This window comes from Dama dama, chromosome 26, assembly GCF_033118175.1.
Source record: "Dama dama isolate Ldn47 chromosome 26, ASM3311817v1, whole genome shotgun sequence".
Classification (NCBI taxonomy): domain Eukaryota; kingdom Metazoa; phylum Chordata; class Mammalia; order Artiodactyla; family Cervidae; genus Dama; species Dama dama.
Genome location: NC_083706.1, coordinates 48,339,740 through 48,360,298, shown reverse-complemented (window position 1 = coordinate 48,360,298; position 20,559 = coordinate 48,339,740).

Sequence of the window (20,559 nt, the reverse complement as noted above, 5' to 3'; positions counted from 1 at the left end):
TTCATAACCAACTTCTGACTTATTTTATTGCACATACAAGGCTCTTGTTTTGTATACCAATTCTTCCAAAGAATGTATTACATCTTTACAGATGCTCTTAAACTCCGACTGTAGCTGATAGCACCTCAGGGACCCTTGATACAGGAATGGAAAAACAAGACGTGCCCCCAATACTCTAAAAATAAGTGATTCTATGAAACTAACAGCGCAAAAAGGAACTAAATAAGTGTGTGTCAGCTCTTCTAATACAATCAACTGATTACCTAGAATGTTCTCAAAAATACACATGTGCTGGAGGGTGGCCATGAGAGGAGTCTGCCCCAAAGGAGATGTATTTTATCTCAGCTGTGGTTTAGAATTGCCACATCCGGTGATAATAAAAAGTGGGCTCATTAGCTGATTTCCCTTTTTGTTAATTCTCTACGGACAGTGCACCCCAGCTCCAACGCCCCACCCTTCCAGTATACCACCAAGTGCAAGCAGTGACTCATTGTACCCATCAGATCAGATTGTTTTGGAATTATTTTAATTGGTCCGGTTTTTTTTTTCTCTTAAATAAATAAATCTCATTTCCCCCTGCTAGGTGGGCAGATCCTGCCCTCCCCGGTCTGGTTTCCCCCAGCTGCCTGCAGGTTTCTGTCAGCCAGGCCTGAGGCAATGAACCCTCCCTCCCCTCCAATTAGGGATTAGCGACTGGGGTCATCTGCACTTGAGCACAGTGGGGTGACCAGTTGACCACGTTGAGCTCTGCCCTGAAATCCAGCTCTGAGTGTTGGGCCAGGCCACTGGTTCCCCAGTCCCTGTTCTTGCCATCTACTTCCTCCCTGTCCCCAAATCCTCTGAATCCTTACTGGCTGGCCCCGACAGCAACCTGGGGCTTCCCTGGTGGCTCAGCTGTAAAAAATCTGCCTACAATGCAGGAGACATGGGTTTGATCCCCGGGTCGGGAAGATCCCCTGGAGGAGGAAATGGCAACCCACTCCAGTATTCTTGGTGGAGAATCCCAAAGACAGAGGAGCCTGGCGAGCTATAGTCCAAAGAGTTTCAAAGAGTTGGACATGACTGAGCGACTAAACAACAACATCACCCTGGAGAGAACTTTTAGAAAAGTGACCCGAGCATCCCCTTGAAGCTAAGAACTATCCTTGTCTAATCCTTTCACGGTCAGCCCCTCTGCTACACCCATAGGGCTTGGATCACTGCCATTCCCTGCTGGAGAAGCCTCCTGGAGTGAAGGGGTGGGGCCTCCTGGAGGGAGGGGCGGGCCTCCTGGAGTGAAGAGGTGGGGCCTCCTGGAGGCAGGGCGGGCCCTCCTGGAGGGAGGGGCCAGCTGAGCCAGCTTCAGTGGTGTGCTGGTGAATAGTAACAACCAACATTCTGGAAAGGGCTTCCCTGGTGGCTCAGTGGCAAAGAATCCACATGCCAATGCAAGAGACCCAGGTTCAACCCCCAGGTTGGGAAGATTCCCCTGGAGGAGGAAATGGCAACCCATTCTAGTATTCTTGCCTGGGAAATCCCATGGATAGAGGAGCCTGGCAGGCAGGCTCAAGTAAATGGGGTCACGAGAGTCAGACATAACTTAGCAACTAAACAAGAAGAAGCAGCTCTCTGGAAGACAAGAGCCCTGACACGTAGCATTTGCACCTGGTATAAATACGCCCATTGTGGCCAGTTTCAAGCCATCACCCCCATGGCCCTGGATGTGGGGGTGGGAAGAGATGCCCAGCAGCCTGGGGTTATACAGTATTTCTGCCACACAGAGAGATAATGGATGTTAACAACCTTGACAGCTGAGGATACACTAAAATGTAAATAATTAGGAAGTGATGAGTTGTAGGTGTTTATAACTGTTATTCTTAGTATAATTTATTCAAATTTTCACATTTATATAACAATTTATTTTTTAATAATGGCTATGTTTAACACCAGCTCTCAGAATTCCTGAAAGTGTAACAGTTGATTCACTAGCTCCTCTCCAGGGCCAGCTCCGGCACAGCACTGCCCGGCATATCTCTCGACCCCCACCCTCCCACGGCTTCAGCTGTGTTTCATTTCACCCTGCCAGTGGTCTGCAGGATCTCAGTGTCCTTCTAGCCAGGGCCATGTGACTTCTGTTCCCTTGGCTGCTAAATTCAATGCGTAAATTCCAGCCTTTATTCTCCTTGGCCTTCCAGGGACTTGTGACACCCCATCCATCTTGAAACTCTGCAACACCATTCTTTCCTTTCTTGCCATCATTTTATTTTATTTTTCGGCTGTGCAATGAGGGATCCCAGTTCCCTGGCCAGGGATTGAGCCTGCACCCCCTGCAGTAGAACAGCGGAGTTTTAACCACTGAACCACCAGGAAAGTCCCTTCTGCCATTATTATATCTTTAGTTGCGGCATGTGAACTCTTTGTTGTGGCATATGGGATCTAATTCCCTGACCAGGAATCAAACCCAGGCCCCCTGCACTGGGAGCTCGGAGTCTTAGCCATTGGATCACCGGGGAAGTCCCCTGCCTTTATTTTTGAACCTCTTCTGAGGGCTTCCGTTCCTCTGCTGTATCTTTAACAGTGGATGCTCCCCAGGATCTGACCATGGTTTCTTTGGTCTTCCATCTCCTTCTGAACATGAATGTTTCCCACATCCATACCTTTGGTGACCCCATGGACTAAACAGCCTGTCAGACCCCTTTGTCCATGGGATTGTCCAGGTGAGAATACTGGAGTGGGTTGCCATTTCCTTCTCCAGGGGATCTTCCTGACCCAGGGATCAAATCCAGGTCTCCTACGTTGCAGGCACTCTTTACCATCTGAGCCACCAGGAAAGCCACCTTTGGCTCAGATCTCTGTTTTGACCTCCAGACCTACAGGTGTGACCATCTTCAGCTCATCTTTATCTGACCATTTCATAAGCATCTCACACTCAACATGTACAATCGTTCCAACCCCGCCCCCAACCTCTTGTTCCTCCTTTATATTCCTCATGCAGACATTCGTGTCATCGTTCGTTCCATAAATATTTACTGAACACCTACGACACCCTAGTCACTCTGCCACGTGCTAATTAAGCCACAGTCCTCGTGGGACTGACTCACGGGAAATGGCATCACCATCCACCCAGTGACCTAGGCCAGAACCCTGGAGTCATCTCTGAGCCCTGCCTCTCCCACATGACTTATTTATAATCACTTGGTCAGTAAACTTGTCCTCCTCTACTTCCTAAACAAGCCCGGAACCTGTCTTCCTCTTCCACCCCCACCGTGGCTGTCTTCTCAGGTCCTTATCGTTTTTCTCCTGGATTACGCAGGAAGCCCTCCACTCTTTCCATCCAGAGACTTGCTGCATTGGAATCCTTTCTCTACAATGCTGGTCTAACAATATTTCGGAAGCCATATTTATGATATAGCCGTTGACCAGTATAGCATCCTCCCCGACACCCTCTTAGCCTGCAGAACAAAACCTATGCTTCTTGGCTTCGTGGAAAGACCTCCTATGTGATCAAGGCCCTGTCCACCTCTTGGTCTGCTTGTCTTCATTCCTCTTGGGACTATTCTCAGGCGATTCCTTCTGTCTAGAATCCCTCTATTGGCCCGCACTACCCCATCCCATTCCCTTCATTGACTGTCTGCCCCTCCCACTCATCCTTCAAAACTTGTCCTGATGCGGAGGCTTCCGTGGTGGTCCAGGGGTTAAGACCTCGCCTTCCAATGCAGAGAGTGCAAGTTTGATCCCTGGTTGGGGAACTAAGACCCCACATGCTTCAGGGCCGAAAATCAAAACATAAAATAGAAGCAACGTTGTAATAAATTCAATAAAGGCTTTTAAAATGGTCCACAAGAAAACATCTTTAAAACAAACCAAAAAATCTTGTGCTGATGCAAGCTTGCCACTGGGCTGTTCCTGTCGCGTCCTCCTGGAGGTGGTCGCTGGCCCCCCCAGGCTGCGCTCAGTGACCTGTCTCCCTGTCAAAGCTGTGTCATGCTAAACAGCAATCATCTGTTTACCAGTCTCCACGCCAGGTGGCACAGTTGATAGAGAATCCGCCTGCCAATGCAGGAGTCTCAAGGAACATGGGTTCGATCCCCCGGTCAGGAAGATCCCCTGAAATGGGAAATGGCAACCCACTCCACTATCCTTGCCTGGAGGGCTACAGTCCGTGGGGTCACAAAGAGTTGGACACGACTGACAAGTATGCATTAATCATGCTTCTTTGGAAAACAAGCTTGTAAAGGAGGAGACTGTGTCTTTTATCCCTGACCACAAGAAGTGTGCAGGGCCCCAGAAAGCAGTCAATATAGTCTTGTTGAATGAATGATTGTGTCAATGGTGACCGGGGAGGTGGCCAAGGGCACCGGACCCCAAGGGAACCCCGGGGCTCCATGTAGAGTCTTGAGGGCACCACGCTGCACAAAGTTGCTACTTTAGACCATGAGCGTGTGACTTAGAGAGTGAAGTGGTGGCCACGCTCTCCACACATAGTGGTAACTATGATAATGACTGAATATTTTTAGGCACTTAAAGTGCCTAGCGGGTTACAGTTCACACGGTCACAAAGAGTCGGACACGACTGAGCACAGATGGTAGTGCAGGTATTTTTAACTGCTGGCTCTTAGGATGTGGATGGGATGGCGGTGTGTGTGTGTGTGTGTGTGTGTGTGTGTGTGTGTGTGTGTAGGGGTGATTAGGTATAAAAGATCCAAGATTGTGGATTAACGTAGCACACGTGCACACCCACCCTCCCCCCACCCCCGACACACACAATAGCTAAAATCCGAGGGAAATCCTGTCAAACCACCTGAATGATCCGACTGTTCCCAAGCTTTAGGGCTAGGAGCCTGGCCTCATTTGCATATTGGCACCAGCTCTCCACTTGCTGAGATGCTCAGCTTCGTTGCCACTGCCCTCTGCTGTCTGCAGCCAGACCTTCTCAATGCATCTGACTATGTTGCCCGGAGGAATCAGGTCCAAGTTTCCATAAATATTTCCTCACTGGCTGGAGTATCTCCTACCTGTGTGTTAGAAACTGTGGGGATTTCATCCTGTCTTTAAGGAACGATGTCTGTGTTCAGAGAGCTAGAAACTGATAACATTGGAAAAGCATAAATCAGGACTGAAAACTGAAAGAATCTACCATACAATTAAGTTACTGTATCAAGAGAGAGAGTGCATGAACCACACAAGGAATCATATTTATGTACAACTTTGTAGTTAACAGAGACAGTGAAAGAAAACAAAGTGAAAATGAAAGTCCCTCAGTTGTGTCTGACTCTTTGAGACCCCATGGACTATACAGTCAATGGAATTCTCCAGGCCAGGATACTGGAGTGGGTAGCTGTTCCCTTCTCCAGGGCATCTTCCCGATCCAGGGGTTGAACCCAGGTCTCCCACATTGCAGGCAGATTCTTTATCAGCTGAGCCACAAGAACTGCAGCATATATATTCTCATTTAAGCCTGTCAACCACACCAGTGAGGATGATATTGATAAAATACTGTAGACTGACATGTTGGCATCAGATATGGCTATCGACCACTGTCTTGTCAGTCAGCTGATGTTATGTCTCATCCCAAAGGTCACACATGAAACAGTCTAGTTTCAGAGGAAAAAACAAAAATCCCATGAGTATAACTCACCAGCGTTATCTTTCAGTAGCACCTGAGTTTTCTATCCCGGCTCTACCAATAAACTCTGAGAAGATCAAAGCGTGGGATAGACAGATGCAATTACTGAAAAGGTTTCCTGGGGGTGGTGTTCAATTTCTGCTTTGCAACCAAGATCCTAGAAGTTATGAAAAGGGCTTTTTTTTTTCAGGATGAAAAGCATTTAGCTTTGTTTTTCCCTAGGAATGAAAAAAAAATTAAAATCGTCCTGACGTGTTTTTTTTTTAAAAAGATGTGAAACAAGCTTTTTCAAGCAAGTGCTTTTGAATTCCTCACATTCAAGCTTAAATCACAGTGACATTTGTCACGTTATTATCTATTTGAGTGAGTTAAATTGAATAATGGGAAAGAGTCCGTTCCTTCCTTTAATCTTAGATGGAAAAGGGCGAACTCCAAAATTATGCCAGTCTATCAGTAGTCTCTAGTGCTCCACACATTGAAAAAGAAAGCTCTACAAACTCTGAGCTAGTGTTTTTCTATCCCAAATGCACTCTCTTCCGTATCAGGGATGACTAACATTCAGGAATATGGTGCCAAGGAAGGCCCTGAGGAAAGAGAGAAAATAGAATTTTTCCTTTGATATTGTGAAATAGTCTTTTCCCTGAAGCTCCCCGCTTCCCTTATATCTGGGTGGTTAGGGCTGGGTCACATGTCTATTTCATGTCTATTGCTAACCCACCCAATAGCCTGGGGAAATGGGTTACCATGAGCAGTTTGGACAATTCTTTTGGGGTAGAATGGATTTTGGGGAGTTAACCACCACTTTGGATACTGTGCCTGGAAACAGTGGTAGCCAGACCAGATGTTTTTTGATTTTAGGCAGATCAGAGGGCTTGAAGTTCTTTGGTGATTAAGTGAAAGCAAAAAAAGAGACGTGATTACATTTGTACTCCAAATTTGAAGAGCAGGGCACATCTGTTGTGTACTTGTGGACAATTCATGGTCTCATGGCTAAAATCTTCAATGCCAGGACTCTAAAAAAAAAATTTTTTTTTAATTTAGGCTGTGCTGTGTCTTAGTTGGGGGTATCCCTGGTGACTCAGATGGTAAAAGAGTCTGCCTGCAATGTAGGAGACCCAGGTTCGATCCCTGGGTCAAGAAGATCCCCTGGAAAAGGGAATGGCAACCACTCCAGTATTCTTGCCTGGAGAATTCCATGGACAGAGTAGCCTGGAGGGCCATAGTCCATGGGGTCACAGAGTCAGACACAACCGAGCAAATAACACTTATGCTTGCGTTTTAGTTGAGACATAGGGTATCTTTAATCTTCATTTCGGCATGTGAACTCTAGTTGTGGAATGTGTATAAGGTTCCCTGACCAGGAATTGAGCCCGGGGCCCCCTGTACGGGAAGCATGAAGTCTTAGCCACTGGACCACCTGGGAAATCCTTCCAAGAGCCTTCTTGACAACAAGCAGGCGACGAATGCTTGTTGGTCTCTCTCTGTGACATGACACTTCACGACTGTGGAAAGATCCTGTTGGGGTTTCTGAGTGGCCCCGGGGGTTAATAATGACATTGTCTGAATAACTTCTTCAACTCAGATTTCAATTTACTTTTAGCCAAAATAAAAGTCCTCTGATATGGGACCAGAAGCACCTTATAGGTAAAACGAATCTTTTGAGCTTACTTTCCAAGGGGCAGCCACCGAATGCAGGACAATTGGAGTTTGTTTTCTCCGGGATCCATTCGCCTCGTGAGACCAGCGGGGTCCCGTGGTTCAGAAGAATCACTCCTAGGACAGCATTTCCTTTCCCTGAGAGTTTTCCTCTTTCTGGAAATGCCTTAGCTTCCTGAAATAGTTTCCCGGAAGTTGTGACTGAAGAACAGTTAGACCAGTGGAGGGCAAAAGTGAGGCTTGTTGGGAGTCTAGCTGGGAGATGGGGAAGAGGTCCCCTGGGTCTTGCCTCTGAATCCTTTCAGTTCTGTTGGTCTTGGTTTCAGTCTATCAAGGGACAAGCCTTTAAAACAGGTCTCTAGCAGTATGTCTACCTTCTTGGATGGCTGTGTCTCTGTCTGTCCCCTTGCACTCTCGTTCTGACTACAGCATTTGAAGTTTTGAGGTTTTGATGCCAGAGTTCTCATTTAGAAATTTTGCTACAGAAATTCAAAGGCATAGGGCAGAGTTACAATGTGCTAATGTCTAGGTATTTGCATGCCCATTTCACACAATGCTATGCGTATATAGGCCCTGTTTCAAGAAAGCATTCCAGAAAAACATCTGCTTCATTGACTACGCTAAAGCCTTTGACTGTGTGGAGCACAGCAAACTGTGGAAAATTCTTAAAAGAGATGGGAATACCAGACCACCTGACCTGCCTCCTTTGAAACCTGTATGCAGGTCAAGAAGCAACAGTAAGAACTGGACATGGAACAACGGGCTGGGAAAGGAGTATGTCAAGGCTGTATATTGTCATCCTGCTTATATAACTTATATGCAGAGTACATCATGTGAAATGCCGGGCTGGATGAAGAACAAACTGGAATCAAGATTGCTGGGAGAAATATCAATAACCTCAGATACGCAGATGACACCATCCTTACGGCAGAAAGCAAAGAAGAACTAAAGAACCTCTTGATGAAAGTGAAAGAGGAGAGTGAAAAATTTGGCTTAAAACTCAGCATTCAAAAAACGAAGATCATGGCATCTGATCCCCTCACTTCATGGCAAATAGATGGGGAAACAATGGAAATAGTGACAGACTATTTTCTTGGGCTCCAAAATCACTGCAGATGGTGACTGTAGCCATGAAATTAAAAGAAAAGCTATGACCAACATAGGCAGCATGTTAAAAAGCAGAGACATTATTTTGTCAACAAAGGTCCATATAGTCAAAGCTTTGGTTTTTCCAGTAGTCATGTATGGATGTGAGAGTTGGACCATAAAGAATGCTCAGTGCTGAAGGCTTAATGCTTTTAAACTGTGGTGTTGGAGAAGACTCTTGAGAGTCCCTTGGATTGCAAGGAGATCAAATCAGTCCAGCCTAAAGGAAATTAACCCCGAATATTCACTGGAAGGCCTGATGCTGAAGCCGAAGCTCCAATACTTTGGCCACCTGATGTGAAGAGCTGACTCATTTGAAAAGAGCCTGATGCTGGGAAAGATTGAAAGTGGGAGGAGAAGGGGATGACAGAGAATGAGATGGTTGGGTGGCATCACCGACTCAATGGACATGAGTTTGAGCAGGCTCCGGGAGATGGTGAAGGACAGGCAGGCCTGGCATGCTGCGGTCCATGGGGTTGCAAAAAGTTGGACACAACGGAGCCACTGAACAACAACAAAAAGAAAGCATTTTTAGGCTTCAAGTCTTAGTAAGCATCCAGTAAGTGCAGACATTGTTAGTAAGTATCCCACCCAACTGCCAACCCGACTTCCTCCTTGCCAACAGAACTCTGATGTGTCCAGGGCTCTGTCCTTTGTTTCCTGTTTCCAGCCCTAGAAGCAGAATCTTGATGATTCTGGGACAATTGCAATGATCCCAGTGACTGGGTTAGAGTGACTCTATGACTAGTTCAGTGAGACATGGGGGAAAATCTGGAGGCTTCTGGGAAATGTTTCTTTGTTTCTTAAAAAATAGTCTTAGAAAGAAGTGGCTTCTCATCCTCCTCTGAATTTTGTCACACATCCGTTCTTTGTAATCTTAGGATGCAGCAATTGTCTGGTGAAGATAAAGGGAACCAACCCGAGGGCAGAACCTGTGAAATTTATATTTGGATATGAATTTATATTCAAATATAAGTCACTTGGATCCTTGAGAATTTTGAGTTGCTGAATTAACCAAGAAGTTCTACCTCTGAAGCTCTTGTCATATGAGACTGTATCTCCTTGCTGACACCAAATTGAGATAAATCTGAAAGCATCTTAAAGTAATATTCATAACTAGCTCTCGTCTCTACTCACGGGTTACTGTGTCCCTCTGCCCCATATCAGTTCTTCCACCCTCCATCTCAACAGGAGTTCATCTAAGATGTGGAGGGTCTCAATGTATGAAGCTCACCCTGAAGAACAGAAATACACACGAGCACAGTTATCACCACTGATGGTAACTACCCCCATTTCTTTAGCATATCTTCGGTGTGAGGCCAGCGCCAAGCCCTTTGTACACACTTATTTTTATTAATTTATTTAATTGGAGGCTAATTATGTTACAATATTGTAGTGGTTTACATTGACAGGAATCAGCCATGGGCGTGTATCTTAATTATTGAAAGGGCTCCATGTTAGTAACTGTAGGGTAGGGACACGGTAGGGACTATTCTCATGTGATTGATGAGGAAACTGAAGGTCACAAAAGCTAAGTAGTTTTCTCAAGGTCTCAAAGCTAGTAAGTGACAAAGTTAAGAGTCAAACCAGACTGGCCACATCCTTGTCCATCACTCTGAACTCTTTCCCACTCACTAACTGTGGGAACAGCAGACTCGCTTAGGGCAGGGACCTCTTCACCCAGTGGTTTCTTAGGATCAATACACAAGTTCCCTGAGAGATATGAAATCTAATTAGACTCTAAAGGTAACTGAGTAAACTTCACTGTTCGACACACATTCTCTTGTGAGCTTTATTTAACCTGTCTGTAATTTAGAGCCTCTATTTGTGAGGTTGTGACAGACACTTTCCACTGCCTACTTCCTCAGGATATGAGAAGATAAATGTGATAAAATTTTATCTAAAAGCATTTTGTGATATTGAGAGGAAAAGTACTATGCAGAGTCAGGCCACTGTTAATGGGATTTTAATAGCTCCTCCCAACTCTTAGGCTATTCATAGTGTAATGGAACATCTTAATTTGTTGAAAATTTTCCATATGGCTCCTTAAACTCTCAAGAGAAAAGGCTCTGTGAAAATGAAAATGAGAAAGCAGATATATTTTCAGCTACTGGTCAAATATTCTTTAATGCATAAGATTTTGCACTAGACAGAAGATGAGGTTTGTGTGAAGGGGCCATTGTTCCTATTGTACAGAGGTGTTTGTAAAACAGGCAAAGGATGGACTCTTTCTTAGAGGAAATAGTTCTTACAGATATCCTATATCTGCACAAATTATTTTTTATTATGTTACTTAAATATGAGTAAAGTAAACCTAGATACAGAGTCCTCATACTGGAAGATCTAATATAATTATAAAACAGATAAATTTACAAATTAGATAAAAACAAAATGGATGGCCAAACCAAAAAACTTAGACTAATAACATTAATTTAATAGATGGACAGTGTTGTTGAAATAGAAGAAGTTGGATTTGACAAAGGAAAACTCTTGTTTGATTCTAGAAGTTTCAGAGTTCTGGTTCTAGACTCAGACTGGGTTAAAATCCCAACTTTGCTTCTTACCAGCTGTGTGACTCTGGGCAAGTTATTTAATCTCCCCGATTGTCTGTCCCTTAACAGAAAAATGGAGATAATAGCAGTCATCTAAGAAAGACCCAGTTTCCCCCCCAGTCAGTCTCTCCCATCAGGAAGCTTCCATAAGCCTCTTATCCTTCTCCATCAGCGGGCAGACAGACTGAAAACCACAATCATAGAAAACTAACCAATCTAATTACATGGACCACAGCCTTGTCTAACTCAATGAAACTATGAGCCATGCCATGTAGGGCCACCCAAGATGGATGGGTCATAGTGGAGAGTTCTGACAAAACATGGTCCACTGGAGAAGGGAATGACAAACCACTTCAGTATTGCCTTGAGAAGCCCATGAGCAATATGAAAAGGCAAAAAGATAGGACATTGAAACATGAACTCCCCAGGTGGGTAGGTGCCCAATTTGCTACTGGAGATCAGTGGAGAAATAACTCTAGAAAGAATGAAGAGCAAAAACAACACCCAGTTTTGGATGTGACTGGTGATGGAAGTAAAGTCCGATACTGTAAAGAGCAATATTGCATAGGAACCTGGAATGTTGAGTCCATGAATCAAGGCAAATTGGAAGTGGTCAAACAGGAGAAGGCAAGAGTGAACATCGACATTTTAGAAATCAGTGAACTAAAATGGATTGGAATGGGTGAATTTAACTTAGGTGACCATTATATCTACTATTGTGGGCAAGAATCCCTTAGAAGAAATGGAGTGGCCATCATAGTCAACAGAAGAGTTTGAAATGCAGTTCTTGGATACAGTCTTAAAAATGACAGAATGACCTCTGTTCATTTCCAAGGTAAACTATTCACATCACAGTAATCCAAGTCTGTGCTCCAACCAGTGATGCTAAAGAAGCTGAAGTTGAACCGTTCTATGGAGACCTACAAGGCCTTCTAGAACTAACACCCCCAAAAGATGTCCTTTTCATTATAGGAGACTGAAACGCAAAAATAGGAAGTCAAGAAATACCTGGAGTAACAGGCAAATTTGGCCTTGGAGTACAGAGTGAAGCAGGGCAAAGGCTAACAGAGTTTTGCAAGAGAATGTACTGGTCATAGCAAACAACCTCTTCTAACAACACAAGAGAAGACTCTATGCATGGACATCACCAGATGGTCAACACCAAAATCAGATTGATTATATTCTTTGCAGCCAAAGATGGAGAAGCTCTATACAGTCAGAAAAACAAGACCAGGAGCTGACTGTGGCTCAGATCATGAAATCCTTATTGCCAAATTCAGACTTAAATGGAAGAAAGTAGGGAAAACCACTAGACCATTCAGGTATAACCTAAATCAAACCCCTCACAATTATACAGTGGAAGTGACAAATAGATTAAAGGGATTAGATCTGATAGACAGAGTGCCTGAAAACTACAGATGGGGGTGGGGGGTGGGGGTGCAGGGAGGGCAGGAGGGGGTTGTGACATTGTACAGGAGGCAGTGATAAAGACCATCCCCAAGAAAAAGAAATGCAAAAAGGCAAAATGGTTGTCTGAGGAGGCCTTACAAATAGCTGTGAAGAGAAGAGAAGTGAAAGGCAAAGGAGAAAAGAAAAGATATACCCATTTGAAAGCAGAATTTCAAAGAATAGCAAGGAGAGATAAGAAAGCCTTCCTCAGTGATCAGTGCAAAGAAATAGAGAAAATAGAGGAAAGACTAGAGATCTCTTCAAGAAAATGAGAGATACCAAGGGAACATTTCGTGCAAAGATGAGCTTGATAAAGGATAGAAATGGTACGGACCGAACAGAAGCAGAAGAAATCAAGAAGAGGTGACAAAAATACACAGAATAACTATACAAAAAAGATCTTCATGACCCAGATAATCATGATGGTGTGATCACTCACCTAGAGTCAGACATCCTGGAATGTGAAGTCAAGTGGGCCTTAGGAAGCATCATTACGAACAAAGCTAGTGGAGGTGATGGAATTCCAGTTGAGCTATTTCAAATCCTAAAAGATGATGCTGTGAAAGTGCTGCGCTCAATATGTCAGCAAATTTTGAAAATTCAGCAGTGGCCACAGGCCTGGCAAAGGTCAGTTTTCATTCCAATCCCAAAGAAAGGCAATGCCAAAGAATGCTCAAACTACCGCACAATTGCACTCATCTCACACACCAGCAAAGTATGCTCAAAATTCTCCAAGCCAGGCTTCAACAGTACATGAGCTATGAACTTCCAGATAGTAAAGATGGATTTAGAAAAGGCAGAGGAACCAGAGATCAAATTGCCAACATCCGTTGGATCATCAAAAAAGTAAGAGAGTTCCAGAAAAACATCTACTTCTAATTTATTGACTATGCCAAAGCCTTTGACTGTGTTGATCACAATAAACTGTGGAAAATTCTGGAAGAGATGGGAATACCAGACCACCTGACCTGCCTCCTGAGAAATCTGTATGCAGGTAAAGAAGCAACAGTTAGAACTGGACATGGAAAAATAGACTGGTTTCAATCAGGAAAGGAGTACGTCAAGGCTGTATATTGTCACCTTGCTTAATTAACTTATATGCAGAGTACATCATGAGAAACACTGGGCTGGATGAAGCAGAAGCTGGGATCAAGTTTTCTGGGAGAAATATCAATAACCTCAGATGTGCAGATGACACTACCCTTATGGCAGAAAGTGAAGAAGATGTAAAGAGCCTCTTAATGAAAGTGAAAGAGGAGAGTGAAAAAGTTGGCTTAAAATTCAACATTCAGAAAACCAAGATCATGGCATCTGGTCCTATCACTTCATGGCAAATAGATGGGGAAACAGTGGAAACAGGGATAGACTTTATTTTTTTGGGCTCCAAAATCACTGCAGATGATGACTGCAGCCATGAAATTAAAAAACGCTTGCTCCTTGGAAGAAAAGTTATGGCCAACCTAGACAGCTTATTAAAAAACACAGACATTACTTTGCCAGCAAAGGTCCATCTAGTCAAAGCTATGGTTTTTCCAGTAGTCATGTATAGATGGGAGAATTGGACTATAAAGAAAGCTGAGCACTGAAGAATTATGCTTTTGAACTGTGGTGTTGAAGACTCTTGAGAGTCCCCTGGAGTGCAAGGAGATCCAACCAGTCCATCCTAAAGGAAATCAGTCCTGAATATTCATTGGAAGGACTGATGCTGAAGCTGAAACTCCAGTACTCTGGCCACCTAATGCGAAGAACTGACTCATTGGAAAAGACCCTGATGCTGGGAAAGATTGAGGGCAGAAGGAGAAGGGGACGACAGAGGATGGCATCAGGACGACAGAGGACAGTTGGATGGTATCACCGATTCAATGGACATGAGTTTGGGTAAACTCCGGGAGTTGGTGATGGACTAGGAGGCCTGGCATGCTGCAGTCCATGGGGTCTCAGAGTCAGACGTGACTGAGCAACTGAACTGAACTGAAGAAAGGTCTAGTGAAGATGAAAGATGATAATGTTGGGGCGGGGGAAATTTCCCTGTCTATCCTTCTTGAGTTCTGTGGTTAGACTAGGAATAAAATAGATATCAGACAGATAACAGGAGAAAAAGAAAAAAATGTTAATTTACGTACACAGAGGTCTCACAGAAATGGAACTGCAGGAGTGGCCAAAGCAGGCAGCTTTTATACTTTTTAGACAAAGAAACAATAAGTTTGAGATGAACTGACCAGACAAAGAAGTTGAGTTTGGGTGCTTAATTAGTAAACAATTTAAGAAAAGTTTGGGTTTGGGTAGAAAATTAGTAAAGAAACAAAAAGATTTGTTTATACAGCCTTCTCGGCTTTAAATTCCCTATCTCTGTTAATAAGGAGGTCTTTCTACCTCCTGGTACAGGGAGGGTACCTTTCATGTGGGACAAATACACGCTATTGAGGCATATTTGGGGGCTGCCTGCACTGGGCCCTAACAGTAAATCAATTACTTAGCACAGTGCCTAGTAAATAATAGGGGCTCAGTAAATGTTAGCTGTTACTATTACTAATGTTATTTGTCTTACTTCATTAATGCAAGTTAAGGAGGTTCGTATTTTCCATAAGTGTGCTTTGTATAGAGTTAATAACTTTGAGACTATTTTCAAATTCAAGATGATCAGCTCTGATATCCAAGCAAACTTTGTTAGCAAATGATCCTTGGATGCAAGTGCTAATGAGGTATCACTCAATAACAATAATAGCCTTGTCACTTGAAAATAAGTGAGCTGCTTATAAATCTGTACGCAGACAACTCAACTACTGTTTGCTGCTGTATCGGGCTTCCCTGGTGGCTCAGATGGTATTAAAATTTGCCTTACCTGAGTAGTTAATATAATTATTGCTGAAATGAATGAATGAATAACTTTCCATTACCTAATTACTCTTGAACTTAGCACAAGCTGATAAAAGAAGATGGAATGAAAAAACCCCTTGGCTATTTTCAAGGTTAGGGGCACTGACCACCGAATTCTACCCTGTGCTTATGAAGGCACAATTTGTTGACCACTTTTTAAAAAAATGAGAACTATTTCTAAAAGGCATTATTTGGTCAGGTATGGCTAAGAAATAGACTGGTTTTGTTAGGTAAAAACATGTGCATATGTGTGTGTGCGTTTTGTCCAGTTCCCTCAGGTTTTTTCTTTTTTTTTTTTCCCCTTTATTTATTTATTTTTTCAGTGGGTTTTGTCATACATTGATATGAATCAGCCATAGATTTACACGTATTCCCCATCCCGATCCCCCCTCCCACCTCCCTCTCCACCCGATTCCTCTGGGTCTTCCCAGTGCACCAGGCCCGAGCACTTGTCTCATGCATCCCACCTGGGCTGGTGATCAGGTTTTTTCTGTTCTGTGCTTGGACATCACTTTCTTATAGATTGGTCTTTATTTTGTATTTTGGAGAATGTGCTTTCTCAGAGTTCAAATGTCAAGGGACAGTCTATCTGATCACCAAGGAGCCTTTGGTTCCCTCTAGAAACTGTTGAAACGTCTGCCACTGTTAGGGGTCTACCTGGAAAGGTTCCCTTGTTGCCTCACTCTGAGAGTCAATCTGGGTCTGGGATGGCAGGGTGTTTTGTTGTTTTCCATTTGGCAGGAAGCATAGCTTCCTGAAAACAGGTTACCCCAATGGGCAGAAACACAGCCCCTGGATATTCAATATTTGAGGACAATATTCTGCCTGGAGACAGAAGCCCAGGAGGGTGGCTGTTAACTAGTGTATGCCGGAAATCTGTACGCAGACAACTCAACTACTGCAAATCACCTGTTTTATATACTGGCATCTTTAATACTTTCTTGTAGAAAGAGAAACAACCTGTGTCATAAATATATACAAGTTCAATCTTAGAATACTTCAGTTTGAGGTGAAATGCTCCTCACAGCTTTCAGGGTTTTACAGGCTTATGCAAAAAATAAAAACAAAAACTCAAGTAATTGCAAATTAAAAAGTAACTCCAGTACACTGAATTTCTGGATCCCATTTATTAATTCTGATATTTGGTGTATTTTTTATTGACTCCTGTTTGGAATTCTGTATCTATGTTTTTGTGCTCATGTGTACCGGAAAACCAATATTCCAGGGCTAGTGGGTTTTCACAAAGAATAACAAAGTATTTATGTTGTGTTATGTTTAAGCGGCAAGATTGAAAATTCTTCTCTAAATTGATTTCTGTTTCCATGCTTTCAAAGGCATAGTTGAAGAAAGACAAGGCAATTTTGGATGTAGGTAGTACTTGAGGAACTGGTTAGGTTGGAATAGTTCAAAATGTAAAAAGCCTCACTGACCCTCCACCCAGGATAAGCATATGACCTGGGATACGCTGTCTCTCATACACTTGCTGCCCCCACTTCTCTCCTCCTTATAAGTAAATCTCTCATATTCTTGTTTAAAAGAAGAAAAACACATGCTCTCTCAGGGACTTGCCCTCCCTCAGCTCAGGCAAGTGAAACGTCAGCTAAAACCACCACAGGCAGAATGGAAGTGCCATTCCATTTCCAATGGAAATGATGCAAGTCAACTTTTCCAGAGTTAAAATCAAGAGGCTGTGAAGGATTAAGTCCTCTTTTCTTGGCTCAGCAAATCTTAAAGGGATTAACATCAATGCCACTTAATGGGAAGGGGTCTCTGCCTGCAGAGTTTACTAGGTTTGCATGAGAGAGAAGAAAAGGAAGAAAAGTTTCTGAAGCCAAATATAAAAATCCAGGACTTTCAGGTTAGCCAAAAATGACCTTTTTACCTCTAGTGCCAGTGTTCACTGGCATCTGGCTGTGCTATAATAATTGCTGCTATTAGCTGAGCACTAACTGTATGCCAGTCTTTTGACATATATAATTTCGACTCCTCACAATAACCCAGCAAAAAAGGTAAAGTGAAAGTCGCTCAGTCGTGTCCGACTCTTTGCGACCCCATGAACTACACAGTCCATGGAATTCTCCAGGCCAGAATACTGGAGTGTGTAGCCTTTCCCTTCTCCAGGGGATCTTCCCAACCCAGGGCTCCAACTCAAGTTTCCCGCATTGCAGGCGGATTCTTTACCAGCTGAGGCACAAGGGAAGCCCAGCAAGAAAGGTAATCTTATCCTTATTTCATAGATGAGGGAGACAGAGGATCAGAGAAGCTTGAAACTTGTCTAAGTCACATACCCAGTAAATAGTGAAATTGGGCTTTGACCTTAGCTCTGCTTGACTCAAACCTTGTTCTCTTTCTTTTCTGCTCCATATTTGCTTATTGCAGAGATAGAGCCCAGATGGTGCCCAGAGAGTGGCATTGGTACCAGTAAGGAAACTCTAAGAGGCTGGCTAGAATGCAGCTTTCTCTGTGACACCACCCAGAAGAGCAGGGAGTCCGTGACCCTGGAGAGGAGATATCAATACTAATAACCTGCTGTCTACTGGACATCTCTCCAAGGCTGTCTCTTGGGACCTGAGTTGTTTAGTCGCTCAGTCGTGTCTGACTTTTTGCGATCCCAAGGATTGCAGCACGCCAGGCTTCCCTGTCCTTAACCATCTCCTGGAGCTTGCTCAACTCATGTCCATCGAGTCAGTGATGCCAGCCAGCCATCTCATCCTCTGTTGTCCCCTTCTCCTCCTGCCCTCAATCTTTCCCAGCATCAGGGTCTTTTCCAATGAGTTGGTTCTTTGCATCAGGTGGCCAAAGTATTGGAGCTTCAATTTCACCATTAGACCTGCAAATGAGTAGGTCACCTATTCAGAACTCATGCTGCCTTCTGCCCTGGGGGTGCCCTTTCCCCCAGGAAGACTCCGCCCAGGTAGAGTCTGACACCTCTTCTGACCCCTTCACAGAGAATTTGACAATGCCCTCCTATAAGTCCTCACACTGTCCCCCATCCGGAGTCCTACCACCCGCATCTCATCCCCATCCAAGAAAGGAACAATATATCTCTCAAGTCAGGTTTTCTTCCTCTTTACTTTTCATTTTATTCTATCTGTGTGTCTTGGTTAGATAGTAAGTTTCCCATTTCTAACAAACCTTCCAATCGTGCATGCCAGTAGTTGCAGATCCCATGAAATCAATTCCTGTTGTGAACATTGTATGACATGCTTTGAAAATATAATGAATCAATAGATCCTGGCCAAAACCACTTGATCAGTGAGCTCCATCTGTTACTGTTTTCACTGACTTCTCTCCGTTTTCAGGCCTACCTTTTGCCCAGGCTGTAGGTCTCTGACACCAGCTCCCCTGAGTCTTGTGCGATATGGAAAGTAGTCTTATGCAATATAGAAAGTAATAGCTGTCCAAGGAGGCATGTGTGCTCAGAAGCTGTCTAGTGTATCCTCCTCTGCCAGTGGAAAGAGTATGGAGTTCAGAATCACAAGACCTAGCTTAGTGGCCATGTGATTGTAGAGAAGTCATTTTGTGTGGTTTATCTCATCTCTAAAGCACTATTACCTCACGGAGTTTTTGTTGGCTGTGTTTGGTTCACTAGACACCACTGGCTCAGGACCTAGGACTCACACAGAGGCCCTCAAAAGTAATTATCTGGCCCAGATAATTAGATCCAAATTATAAAAATAAAGCTTCAAAATCAAATTTAATAAGAAAACAACTAAATGCCTAAAAAGATATAACATTAGATCCACTTTTTTGTAGTTAACTTAGTTGTTTTTGAAACTCTCACTACATTACAAAATTAGTTGTGGGTTAATTTTTTTTTTTTTTACTTTGCAAAAATTCCTGAGAATCCAGATGATCTCCAAGGAATGACTGCTGACCCTAAATTATATAACTTGAGCAAAACCAGCAGTTTTAAAATACTACGATAAAATTCTATTTAAAGTGGTTTATGGGTACATTGGACTTCCCTGGTGGCTCAGATGGTAAAGCGTCTGCCTACAATGAGAGAGACCCGGGTTCGATCCCTGGGTGGGGAAGATCCTCTGGAGAAGGAAATGGCAACCCACTCTGAAAGGTCGGGGTATGCCCCGGGAAAGTGCTGCAAGGCAAATTCCGGAGGCTGGCTAAACTTCCAGGGGCTGGCCCCCTGCAGCCTTGTCCAATCAGGTACCAACACAGAGCCCTCGGACACTGACCACCGCTGTAGCCCGCGCTTTCTTCCTTATATGAAAAGACCTGGCCTGGACGCCCAGCCCGGACTATAAAACCCCTCCCCACCCCTCATACCTTGCAGACTCCCTTTGTCTCCTCACTCACCCACCCCCGGGAGTTCTGCCCGAGAGCGGGGCTCAATAAAAGGCCTTTACTACTGGTCATTAGAGGCGGCTTTTTTTTTCTCCCGCGGCGTTTTCTGACACACTCCAGTACTCTTGCCTGGAAAATCCCATGGGAGAAGCCTGGTAGGCTACAGTCCTTGGGGTCACAAAGAGTTGGACATGACAGAGCGACTTCACTTAGTCACTTATGGGTACATTTCAGTATGTTTGCTATGATGCAGGAAGCTCCAAAACTCAGTCTGAGGACCCAGGGTGATCTTCAAATGATGTGAGCTGTGAAGATCAAGGACTTTACATATGTGTTTAGTGAACAGGCTTCCCAGGTGGCTCAGTGGTAAAGAATTTGTCTGCCAATGTAGGAGACATAAGAGACATGAATTTGATCCCTGGGTTGGGAAGATCCCCTGGAACAGGAAATGGCAACCCACTCCAGTATTCTTGCCTGGAAAATCCCATGGACAGAGGATCCTTGGGGCTAGTGGGGGAAGTGGAGGGGGGCGGGTACAGTCCATAGAGTCACAAAGACTTTGACACGACTCAGCATGCATGCATTTACCATCTGCATTTACCACCTGGAAAGATCTATGGAAGAAATGTCATTGCCCCCAAAGTCCACCAGCCAGGAACCTCTGGGAGCCATTAACCCGGTGGTTCTCAAATCTACCCGATTATTCAAAACTGGAAGGGAGTCCAGGTGACGCCTGGGGATGGGTGTTTTAACCAGCACTCCAGATGATTCTAACAGACCAGATTTGGGAACGACTGGACTTTAACCAGAGTTCCTCCCCCATCTCAGTTTACTTCATTTTGTCCTAGGTTTGCCCTTTTGGAAAAGAACAGCTGATTGCCCTCATCTAGACCACATTGCTTCATGAACTTGACGGCTGCCAAGTCTTTCTCAGCCAGGCAGGATGAGCCCAACGCCGTTCATGACCCA